Here is a 16133-nt window from a genome sequence, read left to right as displayed (position 1 = left end):
TAGTAGTATTTTTAATGGAGGTGCTTCATAGTGGAGATGAGATGGCGGACTTCTTGCTACCCTAGTATCTTGGATATTGGCATACTGCTTCGCAACAACTATTTAGTTATCAAGACAAGAATGTCTTGTGGTTATAATTTAGATGTTAATAAACAGTTGTGGCCACCAATGCCCAGCAAAAAATAATTGGTGTCATTCCTGTTTATTGGGGCCTGGGGTGATGCGCCTCTCCAGGTTTGGATAAGTCATGCCTGCATACAGTCTAGGTAGCAGACGCTTGTTCAACAGTTGCTCTCATAGATTGCACAACCCTAAATATCATTGTTAGTCTGCTGCACATCTCTTCATGGCAGTGTGAAGGCTCCTTTTAACCAGTGCCAACCAAATTGTACGCAGTCGATCAGGGCTCATATTGGGCAGTTATCTGTTTGTGTAAAAGAAGCTTAAAGGAGTCTTCCTGTTATAGGTGTCTTATCCTGGTGGGTCCAACCACTGAACTCCCCTGTGATATCCAGAATGGCGATCGTGTCTTACCTCGGGAGTCATGTCACCTGCTGAGGTGGGATATTGCTGCAGCCAGTGACTGGTGGAGTGGGCCATCACTCCTGAGACCAGTATTTCTTGGAAGGTGAGGGTTGGAGTACTCAGAGGTAGGAGAAAGGCGATGTGCCGAAGATTGCATGAGACCCTGTGGATAAGGGAAACATTTTAAATAACACGACAACCCCTTTAAGGTACATAATGCCATTGGATGCATGGACCTCTTACAAGAGACTCTGGGTACTGGAACTGAATCTTGCATGAGGACACAAAATGAAAAGAAATAATCACATACTGTCAAAATGTATTTTTTAGAAAAGCCCTAAAATAAATCATTCCGGAGTGATGGACACATCTGGTAGACGTGAAGCTGCGGTGACAACTGACAAGCAATTCCAGATGTCACAGCAGAATGCTACTTATATCTAATGTAAAAGTCATTGCCGCACTCCTCTCCCTCTTGTATGTTCTTTTTGTCTGTTTTCCAGATGTCACACCAAATGGGCATCAGAATGAATGTATGAATTATCCCCCCTACCACACTGTGTGTTATTTGTCTTTTTTTTATTTTTAGAAAATCCTACCATTTCTTAACAAGCATTTACTTGATGCTGTTCTGAATGGAGGAGCTATAATTAAAATATGTTTTTGTTATCATGGAAGCAATGGCAACAAAAAAGTTAAAAAGTCATATAATGCATGCAAGTAGCCATGATCTTTCCAGACCTGGCTAATGCCACAACAAAGCAATGTAAATGTGTGTTACTAGACACAGCATGGTGCCTGGCAGCAACTTTGCGGACTTAAAGGGGTATTTCAGGTTATTAAAAAAAAAACTTAAAAATCTCTATATATATATCCCGTATATATATTCCTTGGAGAATGGAAAAAGCTTGCAGGTACACAGCTTTTATTTTTACCCCCTCAAGCAAATAGCACATAGCTTTTGCTAAACCCCAACACCATTTCCTATATTTTGTCTTGCTGTGTCTGTCAGACGAGGCAGCATGTTTGAGGATGGGTATAAGAAGAAAAAAAACTGCAATTCCACCAATTTTTTCAGCTTTTTTGTCGGTTTAAATAGCATTACAAATAGCATTTTAATAATTTTCTATGGGTTGATACATTAACAGAATGGCAATTAGGTATATGTCCTATTTAGGGTTAGACATAGGTCATTTATTAGCTTGTATTATTTTTTTTTCTTTTTCAGATTGGTTGATGGGAAACATACAGCTGTTGTTTTGGGGATTTTTAGGCACTGGGAACAACAAATAGCATTTCATTTTATTAACAGTTTCTTTATTACTCACATGGGGGTTATTATAAATGTAATTTTTTTTTACATTTCCCAAATTTTGCACTATATTAGAATTTTTAATTGTGAAATAGATTTTATTAATTATGTTGCTTAATGTATAAACTGAAAGGTTGTTCATCTGCACTAAACCTAATACACTGGGTTATTGTGCAGGTGAACAGGAGTAAAATGAGGTATTACTTAGGCTGAGTTCACATATATCAGGCGTCTGCATAGTTTCCTTCCGGCGTGCACAAAAAGGAAACTGATGCTAGAACTGAATCTCGTTATTTATGAATCGAACAGTTTACAATTAGTGTTGAGCGGCATAGGCCATATTTGAATCCGCGAATATTTGCGAATATATGGACGAATATTTGTCATAAATTCGCATATTCGTAATATTCTCGTTTTATTTTCGCATATGCGAAAATTCGCGTATGCGAATTAACATATGCGAAAATTAGCATATACAAAAATTAGTATAAGCGAAAATTCGCATATGCGAAAATTTGCACGCCAGTCTCACACAGTTGTATTAGAGCCTTCGTTACACCACACAAGCTGGAAGCAGAGAGGGATGATCACTGTGATGTGTACTGTGAAAAAATTAAAAAAAAAAACAATATTCGTAATTACAAATATATAGTGCTAAATTTGCATTGCGAATATTCGCGAGCAACACTATTTACAATCATCCAGTGTCTCAATTTTGATGCCCGATGGTTGGACACGCAGGGGAACACAGCTTGCTGCTGGACGTCGGATGCCATACAACTGATGACAACTGATGCACGTTGTCATCAGTCATGGCATCAGTTGCGTAGAGATCTGGGCTGAGATCAACTATGCTGAATGCCAGACATATGTGAACCCAGCCTTACTGAAATTGATCCCTGTATTGTGATGATACGGCGCCCTTTGCTAGAATGGAAATTCTGTTCAGTGCACAATGGAGGTGGGGGGCGGCTTGTCGAGGTTCCTTGCAACTGTTCTGTTTGCCGCACTATTCATTCGCTCATCTTATGCATATTTATTATAATATGCATAAGACGGGCAGGCGTAGAGCCCATAGACTGTGTTATCTTCTGATAACAGATATAATACACTGCAACACATTTCTTTCTAATATACAGTATCTTCATCTTATATATGTTTTTAGAGATATCAGAAAAGCTTTATATTTCTATACTGTGCTCATAAACTATACATCAAAAGCAAGTTGAATTTGTATCTGATTTTCAGATCATTTCTTGAGATATAAATGCAAACTGAAATGAGCAAAATCTGATCGGATATAATACTAGGTCACACGGCTACAAGTCTCTTTCGTCCAAGTCCTCATAATATATTAGTCAGGTGGATATCATTGCCAGGAACAAATCAATATGAAGATCTTATGGATTTGGTCAGGTAAAAGCAAGATAGGTCAGTCTGTTAGACATGAGGAACATCAGGTCAAATAGCAAATGATCAATAAACTGTGATGTAGCCTCTTCACCCATAACTATGTCTACAGAAGGGATTTTATGGGATTATTTTTGCAATATATAATGTCTCTAATCATTTTTTTTCTTTTACTTTTTGTTTTTCCGCTGGATTTTTACCATTAAAAAATGCATGCTTCTTATACGAGGAAAGTCTTCCTTCGCTATAATTGTTTTTTTCATGATTGTTTGTTCATTTCGTTTTCAGGCTACATTGCTTCTAAGACTAAAAATGAAGCAACATTGCAAATGGTGCCTAGCTGAAATCATATAGGATTTTGTGTTTACAGCTCTTAGGCAAACATATAGGGGGAGATTTATCGAAACCTGTGCAAAGGAAAAGTTGCCCAGTTGCCCATAGCAACCAATCAGATCCCTTCTTTCATTTTGCAGAGGCCTTGTTAAAAATGAAAGAAGTGATCTGATTGGTTGCTATGGACAACTGGGCATCTTTTCCTTTGCACAGGTTTTGATAAATCTCCCCCATAGTGCCTTATACAGTTATAGACAAATTCTGCAATTATACTTACATCCATCTGCCCCGCCCCCAAATGTAGGATGATAAAAAATAGGGGACGGACGGAAGGCATATTGGCGAAAGATGTGAGAAAAGTAGTCTACTAGTTACTTTTTGGTCGATTTTCCTATTGCATATTCTGTCTGTGCAGGCCTCAAAAATTGTGGCAGATCATACTTTTGGGTACCGCACAAAGGCAGTATAAGTTTGGGAAATGGACCAGAAGATCGCAAGTGGACTACATTCAGTCCATTAAACACAATGGGCCTGCCGGGAGTATGTAACAGTAAATATCGTCTTACACAGTGGGGCAAAAAAGTATTTAGTCAACCACCAATTGTGCAAGTTCTCCAACTTAGAAAGATGGGAGGCCTGTAATTTTCATCATAGGTATACCTCAACTATGAGAGACATAATGAGAAAAAAAATCCATAAAATCACATTGTCTGATTTTTAAAGAATTTATTTGCAAATTATGGTGGAAAATAAATATTTGGTCTACTACAAACAAGCAAGATTTCTGTCTCTCACAGACCTGTAACTTCTTCTTTAAGAGTCTCCTCTGTCCCCCACTCGTTACCTGTATTAAAGGAGCCTGTTTGAACTTGTTATTAGTATAAAAGACACCTGTTCACAACCTCAAACAGTCACACTCCAAACTCCACTATGACCAAGACCAAAGAGCTGTCAAAGGACACCAGAAACCAAATTGTAGACCTGCACCAGACTGGGAAGTCTGAATCTGCAATAGACAAGCAGCTTGGTGTGAAGAAATCAACTGTGGGAGCAATTATTCGAAGACATACAAGACCACTGGTAATCTCCCTCGATCTGGGGCTCCGCAAGATCTCACCCCGGTCTCAAAATGATCACAAGAACGGTGAGCAAAAAATCCCAGAACTACACAGGGGGACAGTGAATGACCTGCAGAGAGCTGGGACCAAAGAAACAAAGGCTACCATCAGTAACACACTACGCCGCCAGAGACTCAAATCATGCAGTGCCAGATGTGTTCCCCTGCTTAAGTCAGTACATGTCCGGGCCCGTCTGAAGTTTGCTAGAGAGCATTTGAATGATCCAGAAGAGTATTGGGAGAATTTCATATGCTCTGATGAAACTAAAGTAGAACTTTTTGGTAAAAACTCAACCCGCTATGTTAGGAGGAGAAAGAATGCTCAGTTGCATCCAAAGTACACTATACCTACTGTCAAGCATTGGGGTGGAAACATCATGCTTTGGGGCTGTTTATCTGCAAAGGGACCAGGACGAATGATCCGTGTAAAGGAAAGAATAAATGAGGCCATGTATTGTGAGATTTTGAGTGAAAACCTCCTTCCATCAGCAAGAGCATTGGAGAAGAAACGTGGCTGGGTCTTTCAGCATGACAATGATCCCAAACACACTGCCTGGGCAACGAAGGAGTGGCTTCACAGGAAGCGTTTCAACCCATAGAAAATCTTTGGAGGGAATTAAAAGTCTGTGTTGACCAGCGACAGCCCCAAAACATCACTGCTCTAGAGGAGATCTGCATGGAGGAATGGGCCAAAATATCAGCAACAGTTTGTGAAAACCCTGTGAAGACCTCTGTCATTGCCAACAAAGGGAATATAACAAAGTATTGAGATGAAATTTTGTTATTGACCAAATACTTATTTTCCACCATAATTTGCAAATAAATTCTTTAAGTACCTTTAAATACCTTTAAGAAATAAAAAAATAAATTAAATTGCAAAACTATACATATATGGTCCTGCAGGAAGCTATACACAACCCTGCAGTACAGAGATACTGAATCAAAGGTGACAATGGATCTCAGGAAGATCATACTAGATGATACGGTTCCTTACCTACCATTATTCTTAGTAGCAGCTCTATTTATCTACACTAGACTGTAATAGTTACCAGCGCTCCTCAATGTCATTTTTCTCAGCAGGCTATTCACATCTTCTTTAGACAAGTACAAAGAAAAGTCAAACTTAGATACAGGAAATACTATTCATATCATTTGACATTACAAAATATTTTTTTTAACCAGTTGTCATTTTAAACACATTTAATTTTACTGTCATTTTTCGCTCTTTTTAGTTCCAAATTTCAATCAAGAAGATTATATTTTGAATATAACCCAAATGAAGTGTTCACAGTCCTACTTGTAGTTCTACTATTTACATGGTCCTGTACATCATTTCAGATAACAGATCAAACCATTAATAGATTCAAAGAATCAAAGAAGAAGAAGCAACATGTGAAAGAATGTGAACACCCATTGGCGTCAGTAAGATGGAAGGGAAAATCCCCTGGAGAAAAACCCTTTACGACATTGCACACTCGAAGGATTATGAAGCCAGCTCAGGAGCTTCCACCTTCACAGCTTCAGGTAGACGGTACAAGCACAGCGCCGATTTAACTGATCAATGCTATACAATAGCATGGCATTGATCAGTATAAGCAATCCAATGATTGCTTATAGAAGTCCCCTATAGGGACTTAAAAGGTGTTTTTTTTTTTATATATATATAAAAAGTCTATCCCCTAATAAAAATTCATATTATCCAACTTTTCCCATTTTTTTATGAAGAAAAAAAAACATATTTGGTATGAAGGATTGTTCAAACTAATTGTCCAAAATATGGTCTTGTAGATTAAAAATTTATATATTGGCTTACCCCCTTCTCCTGATTATATTGTCAAGAAGAGGCAAAACATGGATGACCAAAAAATTATTCCCCCCTCCTCCCAATAAAAATGTATGTAGATGTGCACACCTTTAACTTAAAAAGTAAAAATAGAATCATTTTATTAAACCACAAAAAGAAAAACGACACTTCACACTATTATCGGGGACATTTATCATCGTTGCTTTGGTAAGCAAGTTCTGTAGTAATTTTTTTCTTGCTATTTTTTTTGCTTATGTATGACATATTTATCATACTATCACAGGGGGTTGATAAATTTGGCTTACGTGAGCAAAAACCAATAAATCACTTTTAAATACCATTTTTTTTTAGCACACATAAGCAAAAAAACAAATAATGACTACAGAACACCACTTTGTAGCAATACATATATATATATATATATATATATATATATATATATATATTAATATACATACACTTGTGTGTATTTATTACATTTTTTTTTTACCACTCATTATTATTATTTTTTTTTTTTTTGTTACTTCTTATTTCAGATCCGTGCATCCTGTGGACTCCTTCGGATTCGGTGGACTACTTCGATGACCAGCGTTTTTCTTTGCTTGATATTAATAAAATGTTTAATGAGGGCTTGTGGGGGAGTGTTTTTTTGTAATAAAAATTTTTTTAAAACCTGTTGTGTTTTTTTCTAACTTTACTTGACAGGATTAGTAGTGGAAGCTGTCTTATAGACGAAGTCCATTACTAAGCCGGGCTTAGCGTTAGCCACAACAACAGCTAGCGCTAACCCCCAATTATTGCCCCGGTACCCATGGCCACAGTGGTGCCGGGAAGAGTCGGTACCAACAGGCTCGGAGCGTCAAAAATGGCGCTCCTGGGCCTAGACGGTAACAGGCTGGCATTATTTAGGCTGGGGAGGGCCAGTTACAATGGTCCTCGCCCACCCTGGTAACGTCAGGCTGTTACTGTTTGGTTGGTATTTGGCTGAGAATAAAAATAGGGGGGACCCTATGCATTTTTTTAATATTTAATTATTTATTTTAAAAAAAAACGCATTGGGTCCCCTATGCCAACCAAATACCAACCAAACAGCAACAGCCTGACGTTACCAGGGTGGGCGAGGACCATTGTAACTGGCCCTCCCCAGCCTAAATAACGCCAGCCTGTTACCGCCTAGGCCCAGGAGCGCCTGTTGGTACCGACTCTTCCTGGCACCCCTGTGGTGTTGGGTACCGGGGTAATAATTGGGGGTTAGCGCTAGCTGTTTTTGTGGCTAACGCTAAGCCCGGCTTAGTAATGGACTCCGTCTATAAGACAGCTTCCACTACTTAGCCTGTCAAGTAAAGTAAGGAAAAAACACAACAGGTTTAAAAAAAATTATTACAAAAAACACTCCCCCACAAGCCCTCGTTAACCATTTTATTAAAATCAAATAAAGAAAAACGCTGCTCATCGAAGTAGTCCACCGAATCCGAAGGAGTCCACAGGATACACGGATCTGAAATGAGAAGAGAAAAAAAAAACACAATAAATGGGTTAGTACATTTATTATCACCTGCTCGCACATCTCCCGCCCCACACGACTACAACTCCCAGCATGCCCTTACAGTAAGGACATGCTGGTATTTGTAGTTGTGTGGTGCAGGAGATGTGTGAGCAAGTGACAAGCTTGTCCCCTGCCCCCAGCTGCAGGACTACAACTCCCAGCATACCCTTACAGTAAGGACATGCTGGGAGTTGTAGTCCTGCAGCTATGGGCAGGGGACAAGCTTGTCATTCGCCTGCACTGCACAACTACAACTCCGAGCATGTCCTTACAGTAAGGGCATTGTTACGCCGAGCGCTCCTGGTCCCTGCTCCTCCCCGGAGCGCTCACGGCGTCTCTCTCCCTGCAGCGCCCCGGTCAGACCCGCTGACCGGAAGCGCTGCACTGACATTGCCGGCGGGGATGCGATTTGCATAGCGGGACGCGCCCGCTCGCGAATCGCATCCCAAGTCACTTACCCGTCCCGGTCCCCGGCTGTCATGTGCTGGCGCGCGCGGCTCCGCTCTCTAGGGCGCGCGCGCGCCAGCTCTCTGAGACTTAAATGGCCAGTGCACCAATGATTGGTGCCTGGCCCAATTAGCTTAATTAGCTTCCACCTGCTCCCTGGCTATATCACCTCACTTCCCCTGCACTCCCTTGCCGGATCTTGTTGCCTTGTGCCAGTGAAAGCATTTAGTGTTGTCCAAGCCTGTGTTACCTGATCTCCTGCTATCCACATTGACTACGAACCTTGCCGCCTGCCCCGACCTTCTGCTACGTCTGACCTTGCCTCTGCCTAGTCCTTCTGTCCCACGCCTTCTCAGCAGTCAGCGAGGTTGAGCCGTTGCTAGTGGATACGACCTGGTTGCTACTTCCGCAGCAAGACCATCCCGCTTTGCGGCGGGCTCTGGTGAACACCAGTAGTCTCTTAGAACTGGTCCACCAGCACGGTCCACGCCAATCCCTCGCTGGCACAGTGGATCCACAACCTGTAAGCCGAATCGTGACAGTAGATCCGGCCATGGATCCCGCTGAGGTGCCGCTGCCAAGTCTCGCTGACCTTACCACGATGGTCGCTCAGCAATCGCAGCAGATTGCCCAACAAGGACAGCAGCTGTCGCAGTTGACCGCCACGTTACAGCAACTTCTGCCTCTGCTACAGCAGCAACCATCTCCTCCGCCAGCTCCTGCACCTCCTCCGCAGCGAGTGGCCGCTCCTAGCCTCCGCTTGTCCCTGCCGGACAAATTTGATGGGGACTCTAGACTCTGCCGTGGATTTTTGTCTCAATGTTCCCTGCATATGGAGATGTTGTCGGACTTGTTTCCTACAGAACGGTCTAAGGTGGCGTTTGTAGTGAGCCTTCTTTCAGGAAAGGCCTTGTCTTGGGCCACACCGCTCTGGGACCGCAATGATCCTGCCACAGCCACAGTCCAGTCCTTCTTCGCTGAAGTCCGTAGTGTCTTCGAGGAACCAGCCCGAGCTTCTTCTGCCGAGACTGCCCTGCTGAACCTGGTCCAGGGTAATTCTTCAGTAGGCGAGTACGCCATCCAATTTCGTACTCTTGCTTCCGAATTATCTTGGAATAACGAGGCTCTCTGCGCGACCTTTAAAAAAGGCCTATTCAGTAACATCAACGATGTGCTGGCCGCACAAGAGATTCCTGCCAACCTGCAAGAACTTATCCATTTGGCCACCCGCATTGACATGCGTTTTTCTGAGAGACATCAGGAGCTCCGCCAGGAAAAAGACTTAGATCTCTGGGCACCTCTCCCACAGTATCCTTTGCAATCTACGCCTGGGCCTCCCGCCGAGGAGGCCATGCAAGTGGATCGGTCTCGCCGGACCCAGGAAGAGAGGAATCGCTGTAGGGAAGAAAATCTTTGTCTGTACTGTGCCAGTACCGAGCATTTCTTGGTGGATTGCCCTATTCGTCCTCCTCGTCTAGGAAACGCACGCACGCACCCAGCTCACGTGGGTGTGGCGTCTCTTGGTTCAAAGTCTGCTTCTCCACGTCTCACGGTGCCCGTGCGGATTTCTCCTTCTGCCAACTCCTCCCTCTCAGCCGTGGCCTGCTTGGACTCTGGTGCCTCTGGGAATTTTATTTTGGATTCTTTGGTGAATAAATTCTGCATCCCGGTGACCCGTCTCGTCAAGCCGCTCTACATTTCCGCGGTCAACGGAGTTAGATTGGATTGCACCGTGCGTTACCACACAAAACCCCTCTTAATGTGCATTGGTCCCCATCACAAACTGATTGAATTTTTCATCCTTCCCAACTGCACCTCTGAGGTCCTCCTCGGTCTGCCATGGCTCCAGCTTCATTCTCCCACCCTTGACTGGACCACCGGGGAGATCAAGAACTGGGACTCTGCTTGCCATAAGAAATGCCTCTCCCCCCCCTCCCAGTCCCGTCAGGCAAGCCTCAGTGCCTCCTCGTACACCTGGTCCCCCCAAGGCTTATCTGGACTGTGCCTTGCCTCCTCATGGCCCCCGTCCTGGTGACACCCTGTCCCGTGCCATGCTTCACCCCCTGCCCTCCCTCCCCATTCCCACTCCTGCTGTACTGCCTGCCTACATGAAACCCTACATTCACTCCCGGTGTCCTCATCCCAGGTAAAGCAGTTGCCGGACAAAAAAAGGGGGAGACCTAAGGGGGGGGTACTGTTATGCTGAGCGCTCCGGGTCCCTGCTCCTCCCCGGAGCGCTCACGGCGTCTCTCTCCCTGCAGCGCCCCGGTCAGACCCGCTGACCGGGAGCGCTGCACTGACATTGCCGGCGGGGATGCGATTCGCATAGCGGGACGCGCCCGTTCGCGAATCGCATCCCAAGTCACTTACCCGTCCCGGTCCCCGGCTGTCATGTGCTGGCGCGCGCGGCTCCGCTCTCTAGGGCGCGCGCGCGCCAGCTCTCTGAGACTTAAAGGGCCAGTGCACCAATGATTGGTGCCTGGCCCAATTAGCTTAATTAGCTTCCACCTGCTCCCTGGCTATATCACCTCACTTCCCCTGCACTCCCTTGCCGGATCTTGTTGCCTTGTGCCAGTGAAAGCGTTTAGTGTTGTCCAAGCCTGTGTTACCTGATCTCCTGCTATCCACATTGACTACGAACCTTGCCGCCTGCCCCGACCTTCTGCTACGTCTGACCTTGCCTCTGCCTAGTCCTTCTGTCCCACGCCTTCTCAGCAGTCAGCAAGGTTGAGCCGTTGCTAGTGGATACGACCTGGTTGCTACTGCCGCAGCAAGACCATCCTGCTTTGCGGCAGGCTCTGGTGAACACCAGTAGTCTCTTAGAACCGGTCCACCAGCACGGTCCACGCCAATCCCTCGCTGACACAGTGGATCCACAACCTGTAAGCCGAATCTTGACAGGCATGCTGGGAGTTGTAGTCCTGCAAAGAGAGACACACACACAAACACACACACAGTCAGAGAGACACACAACACACAGTCACACAAACAGTCACACACAGTCACACACACAGTCACACACAGTCACACACACACACACATAAAGTCACATACAGAGTCACACATACATAGTCACACACACACACAGAGTCACACACACAGTCACACACAGACAGAGACACACAGACAGAGATAGAGACAGACAGAGAGACAGACACACACACTCACCCATCCAGCGCAGCGCTCCTTCTCTCTGGGTGCCCTGCGAGATGGAGGGACTTCAAGCCGACACAACCAAACGTGGGAGCGGAGGCCGGGCACAGTGCAGGTGAAGGCCGGGGGGGGGGGTGATTTGGGTGTTACGGACAGGCCCAGTGGAGGTGAAAGCCATGGGGGGGGGGTTGCGGGTGGGGGCGGAGGCCGGGCACAGTGCAGGTGTAGGCCGGAGGGGGGGGGTGGATTTGGGTGTTACGGACAGGCACAGCTAAGGGGAAAGCCGGGGGGGGGGGGTGCTGACGGACCCCCCCCCCCCCCCTGACAGACTCCTACATCCCCTAATGTTATATCAATGTTCCGGTCGGGTCCTGTGATTGGCTGCTGGTCCTGGCCAATCACAGGACCCAGCGGGAAATGTGAAATGACAGCAGGGGATTTTGGAGTCTGCGGCGCCAGTATATGTTATTAGGAGCCCGGGCTGACATTTCAGTGCAGCTGCCCGGGCTCCTCATACTGCCTCCCCGCTACCTCACTAAATAATGATGGGGACACTGATATACATCCCCCCCTTGTCTCCCGCCCGCGCCGCTCAGCTCCCGCTGCTACAAGACTACAACTCCCAGCGTGTCCTCACTGTAAGGGCATGCTGGGACTTGTAGTCTTGCAACAGTTAGCAGACAGATGGGAGTTGTGTGGCACCGGCAGGTGAGAGGGGTAGTGGGGAGAAAGTATGTCGGAGCCTGGGCGGCAGTAGCTTTTCCTGCTCCATGTTGGAGCTGGGGTAAATATAGTCAATTTTTACAGCCATTGCGACATTTTATTGCGCAGCTGCGACTGTCGCAGTTAATAAATACCTGACTAAAGCAAATCCATTTTGAAAAATTTACTACGTAAGCCAGTTTGAATTTTCTTGCTTTTCTTGTTCTTCACGCAAATTGTCGCACGAAAACACACGTAGTCGCAGTTGCGACAATTTTGCAACAATTATAGTAAAGAAAACCTGACTAAACCCCTTGATAAATATCCCCCATATCGCTGCAGGTAATGGGCTCCATGGTAAGTCTATAGGGTCTGTCTCCCATAGAGAGTGTTCAGTGTTGGGCCAATGGCTAAAACTCGCCAAGAGAGAGTCCTTCAGTGCCGGTAACCGAGTCAAATGGCACAGAAATGGGAGAGAACACTGTTAGCATGCTCTTCTCCCATTTTGTTCTAGAGATAAGTCAGGGTCTTAACATTCAGACCCTGAACAATCAAAATTGTTGACATGTCACACTACGTCAAAAGTTTTTTTTAAACGTATGAGTGACATCATACATAATTTTTGTTCCCCCTTTCCCATTATATCTATTCCTAATGTTGGTTCTGTATAAACATCCATAACTATTATGTCACCTTTTGGTAGGATTCAGATTATATCCTTTGGGTTCATCTTATACCTGGCAGACTTGTTTTGTGTTACTTGTCATATAGATAAATATCCGTATATATATATATATATATATCCGCACAGCCATACACTATGGTAATGAACAGCGCACAGAGACAATGCCATAGCGATTACATTGCACATTGCATTGGATTCCAAATTCTTTCCAGCCATCTTCTCATCAGGTAGATGTAGCTGTAATCCAGGATTAATTGATATTGATATCCTATTAAAGTGTTATCTTGCCGTTCTCACTATCGCTCCAACTTTTAATTAAACTCCAAGGTTTGCACATTCAAGGCCAGAAAAGTTCAAAAGTTTTCGTAAAACAATATTGGGCTTCATTTATCAAAAGTGTCCAGAAGAAAAATTGTCTTCATTGCCTGTAGTGACCAGTCATAGCTCAATAAAAGCTGTTAAAAACCAACATTGCTGACCATTCTCTCCACCAACAAAGTCGTTCTGGAGACCACTACACACTTTAGGTCTTTTAGATAGTGGGTTAGGACAACATTTGTCTAAGGTTCATGGACAGCTGAAGAGTGTCCACCTGCTGGGACCCCCAACAATCTCCTGAATGGGGCTAGAGTTGCCACCCAGCCGGTATTTTACCAGCACAAATGGTATCTCCAGGTCCCGGCTGTTAATTCTGTATGAAAAATACCGGCCATGAAATGGCTGATATTTTTTCAGTTAAGAGCAGCTGCCGCCTGGCCAGAATCAGATAAGCTGCAGCACAGAAGCCGCCGCAGCTAACTGTTCTAAGTGGCAGCACCACAGCCGCTTTAAAACAGGGGGTTCAGTGAGCTGCAGCTTTGGCTGATGGCTTTGATGAGTGACGCCTCTGACGTGGCACAGGAGGATGTTACTCGTCAGTCCTGCCCACCCAGAAGACCGCCGGTGCTAGGAGAAGCTGCCTGCACCTCAGCTTGGAGACAAACAGGCCAGTTAAGGCACAGGGATCATGCATATGGCGGGGGGTTCAGAGAGGGGGGTCAATTAAAATGCACATCAATTGAAATGGCACAGGGGGGGGGGGTCAATAAAAATGGCACAGGGGGATCTGGAGGACCAGAAGGGGAGACTAAAATGGCCCAAGGGCCCTGCGTCATTTCAATACCCCCCCCCCCATTGCCATTTTTATTCCCCCTCTTATCCTTATGTGCCTTTTCTTTATCCCCCCTCTGATCTCTGATCCCCATGTCATTTCAATCCTCCCCCTCTAACCCCCCCCTGTGCTATTTTAATCCCCCCTTCTGATCCCCTGTACCATTTCAATCCCCTCCCCATTTCATCCACCTTGTGACATTTCAATCCCCCTCTCCGATCGCCCCCCACCCATGCCATTTCAAACCCCCTGTGCCATTTCAACTCCCCCCCCCCCTGATCCCACTGTGGAATTTCAATTGCCCCCCTCTGATCCCCCACCCCCCGTGCCATTATAATCCCCTTCTGATCCTCCTGCGCCATAAGATGATGCAATGTGTATGGGCATGGGCGGAGCTTCCTGTGATGTTAGACCTATATAATTAATTATGCAAGTTACCATGGCCGATATTTTTTTTTGCTAGAAAGGGGGCAACCCTATATGGGGCCCAGCAACTTTCTTGTCCTTAGAGCACTCTGGCCCCACCTTCTTGTGATTAGCTGAGCAGGCCATCCCTCCTGCTTGTCTCTGAGGGTGGGGGCCAGAGTGCTTCAAGGATAGGTGAGTTGCTGGGTCCTGTGCTGGAGATTGCAGGGGGTCTCTACGATCAGACCACTGTGATCAGACACCTACAGTATATGCCATCCTGTCGATAGGGAATAAATTGACTTCCCCGTATAAATAGATAGATATGAGATAGATAGATAGATAGATAGATATGAGATAGATAGTTATGAGATAGATAGATATCAGATAGATGGATATGAGATAGATAGATAGATAGATAGATAGATAGATAGATAAAAACACAAAGAATACTGCAGCACTCCAGGGTATAGGTGAAAAAACTGTGAAGGTAGTTTTATTCCATTAAGGTGCACAGAGCAACGTTTCGGCTGCTGGCATGCAGCCTTTTTCAAGCAGTTTACAAAGTGCAATATATGGAGTATAAATATGGTGGATGCAGTGACATCACTGCTTACATCATTAATTTACATAAGTGTCATAACAAACACAATACATACAAATATCACATAATCAAAATAATGTGCAAGTGCCAAAACAATACTGTGTGAGAGGTGGCAGGACATACATACAAGATTGTAAGTAGCCTGACAACAAGAGTGTAGTACAGTGTACAAATAAAAAGATAAACACTTACAGAGGCGGAGCATTATGGCGCACCAGGCATGTCGGTTAAACAAACGTCAGCCGCGCTGTCATGAAAAGACGCGCGCGAGTTGGCGTGTGCGGAAGTAAACAAAACACACGAGGAAGCGGCCGGAAGTGCCAATCAACGCATGCGCATACAGGACCAGAGCGCCGCGCGGACATACTAGATGTCGGCGCGTGCGCAGAGGGTCCCGATACGCAGCATGATTGTAATAAGTCGCAACACACACCTCCAGGGGCGTGTGCGCAGGCATAGAAGGGTAAATTAGAAACAAAAGTGTGGGCATAGATTAAGGGCAAGAATGTAGGCATGCCTTTTCATGACAGCGCGGCTGACGTTTGTTTAACCGACATGCCTGGCCCGCCATAATGCTCCGCCTCTGTAAGTGTTTATCTTTTTATTTGTACACTGTACTACACTCTTGTTGTCAGGCTACTTATAATCTTGTATGTATGTCCTGCCACCTCTCACACAGTATTGTTTTGGCACTTGCACATTATTTTGATTATGTGATATTTGTATGTATTGTGTTTGTTATGACACTTATGTAAATTAATGATGTAAGCAGTGATGTCACTGCATCCACCATATTTATACTCCATGTATTGCACTTTGTAAACTGCTTGAAAAAGACTGCATGCCAGCAGCCGAAACGTTGCTCTGTGCACCTTGATGGAATAAAACTACCTTCACAGTTTTTTCACCTATACCCTGGAGTGCTGCAGTATTCTTTGTG

General features: G+C 44.9%; 1 long non-coding RNA gene across 1 annotated transcript in view; it reads right to left on the bottom strand.

Annotated features, from left to right (window-relative positions):
- The window catches only part of LOC130300921 (uncharacterized), a 61905-nt gene that overhangs the window by 33573 nt on the left and 12199 nt on the right, over positions 1–16133 (bottom strand). The window contains exon 2 of the long non-coding RNA XR_008851656.1: positions 535–688. This is a non-coding gene — a long non-coding RNA (uncharacterized LOC130300921). The remainder of the gene's footprint in view (positions 1–534; positions 689–16133) is intronic.

Source organism: Hyla sarda, chromosome 1 (assembly GCF_029499605.1).
Source record: "Hyla sarda isolate aHylSar1 chromosome 1, aHylSar1.hap1, whole genome shotgun sequence".
In the NCBI taxonomy this organism is placed as follows: domain Eukaryota; kingdom Metazoa; phylum Chordata; class Amphibia; order Anura; family Hylidae; genus Hyla; species Hyla sarda.
The sequence above is the reverse complement of the archived record's forward strand: the minus strand, read 5'-3'. Positions and strand labels throughout refer to the sequence as shown.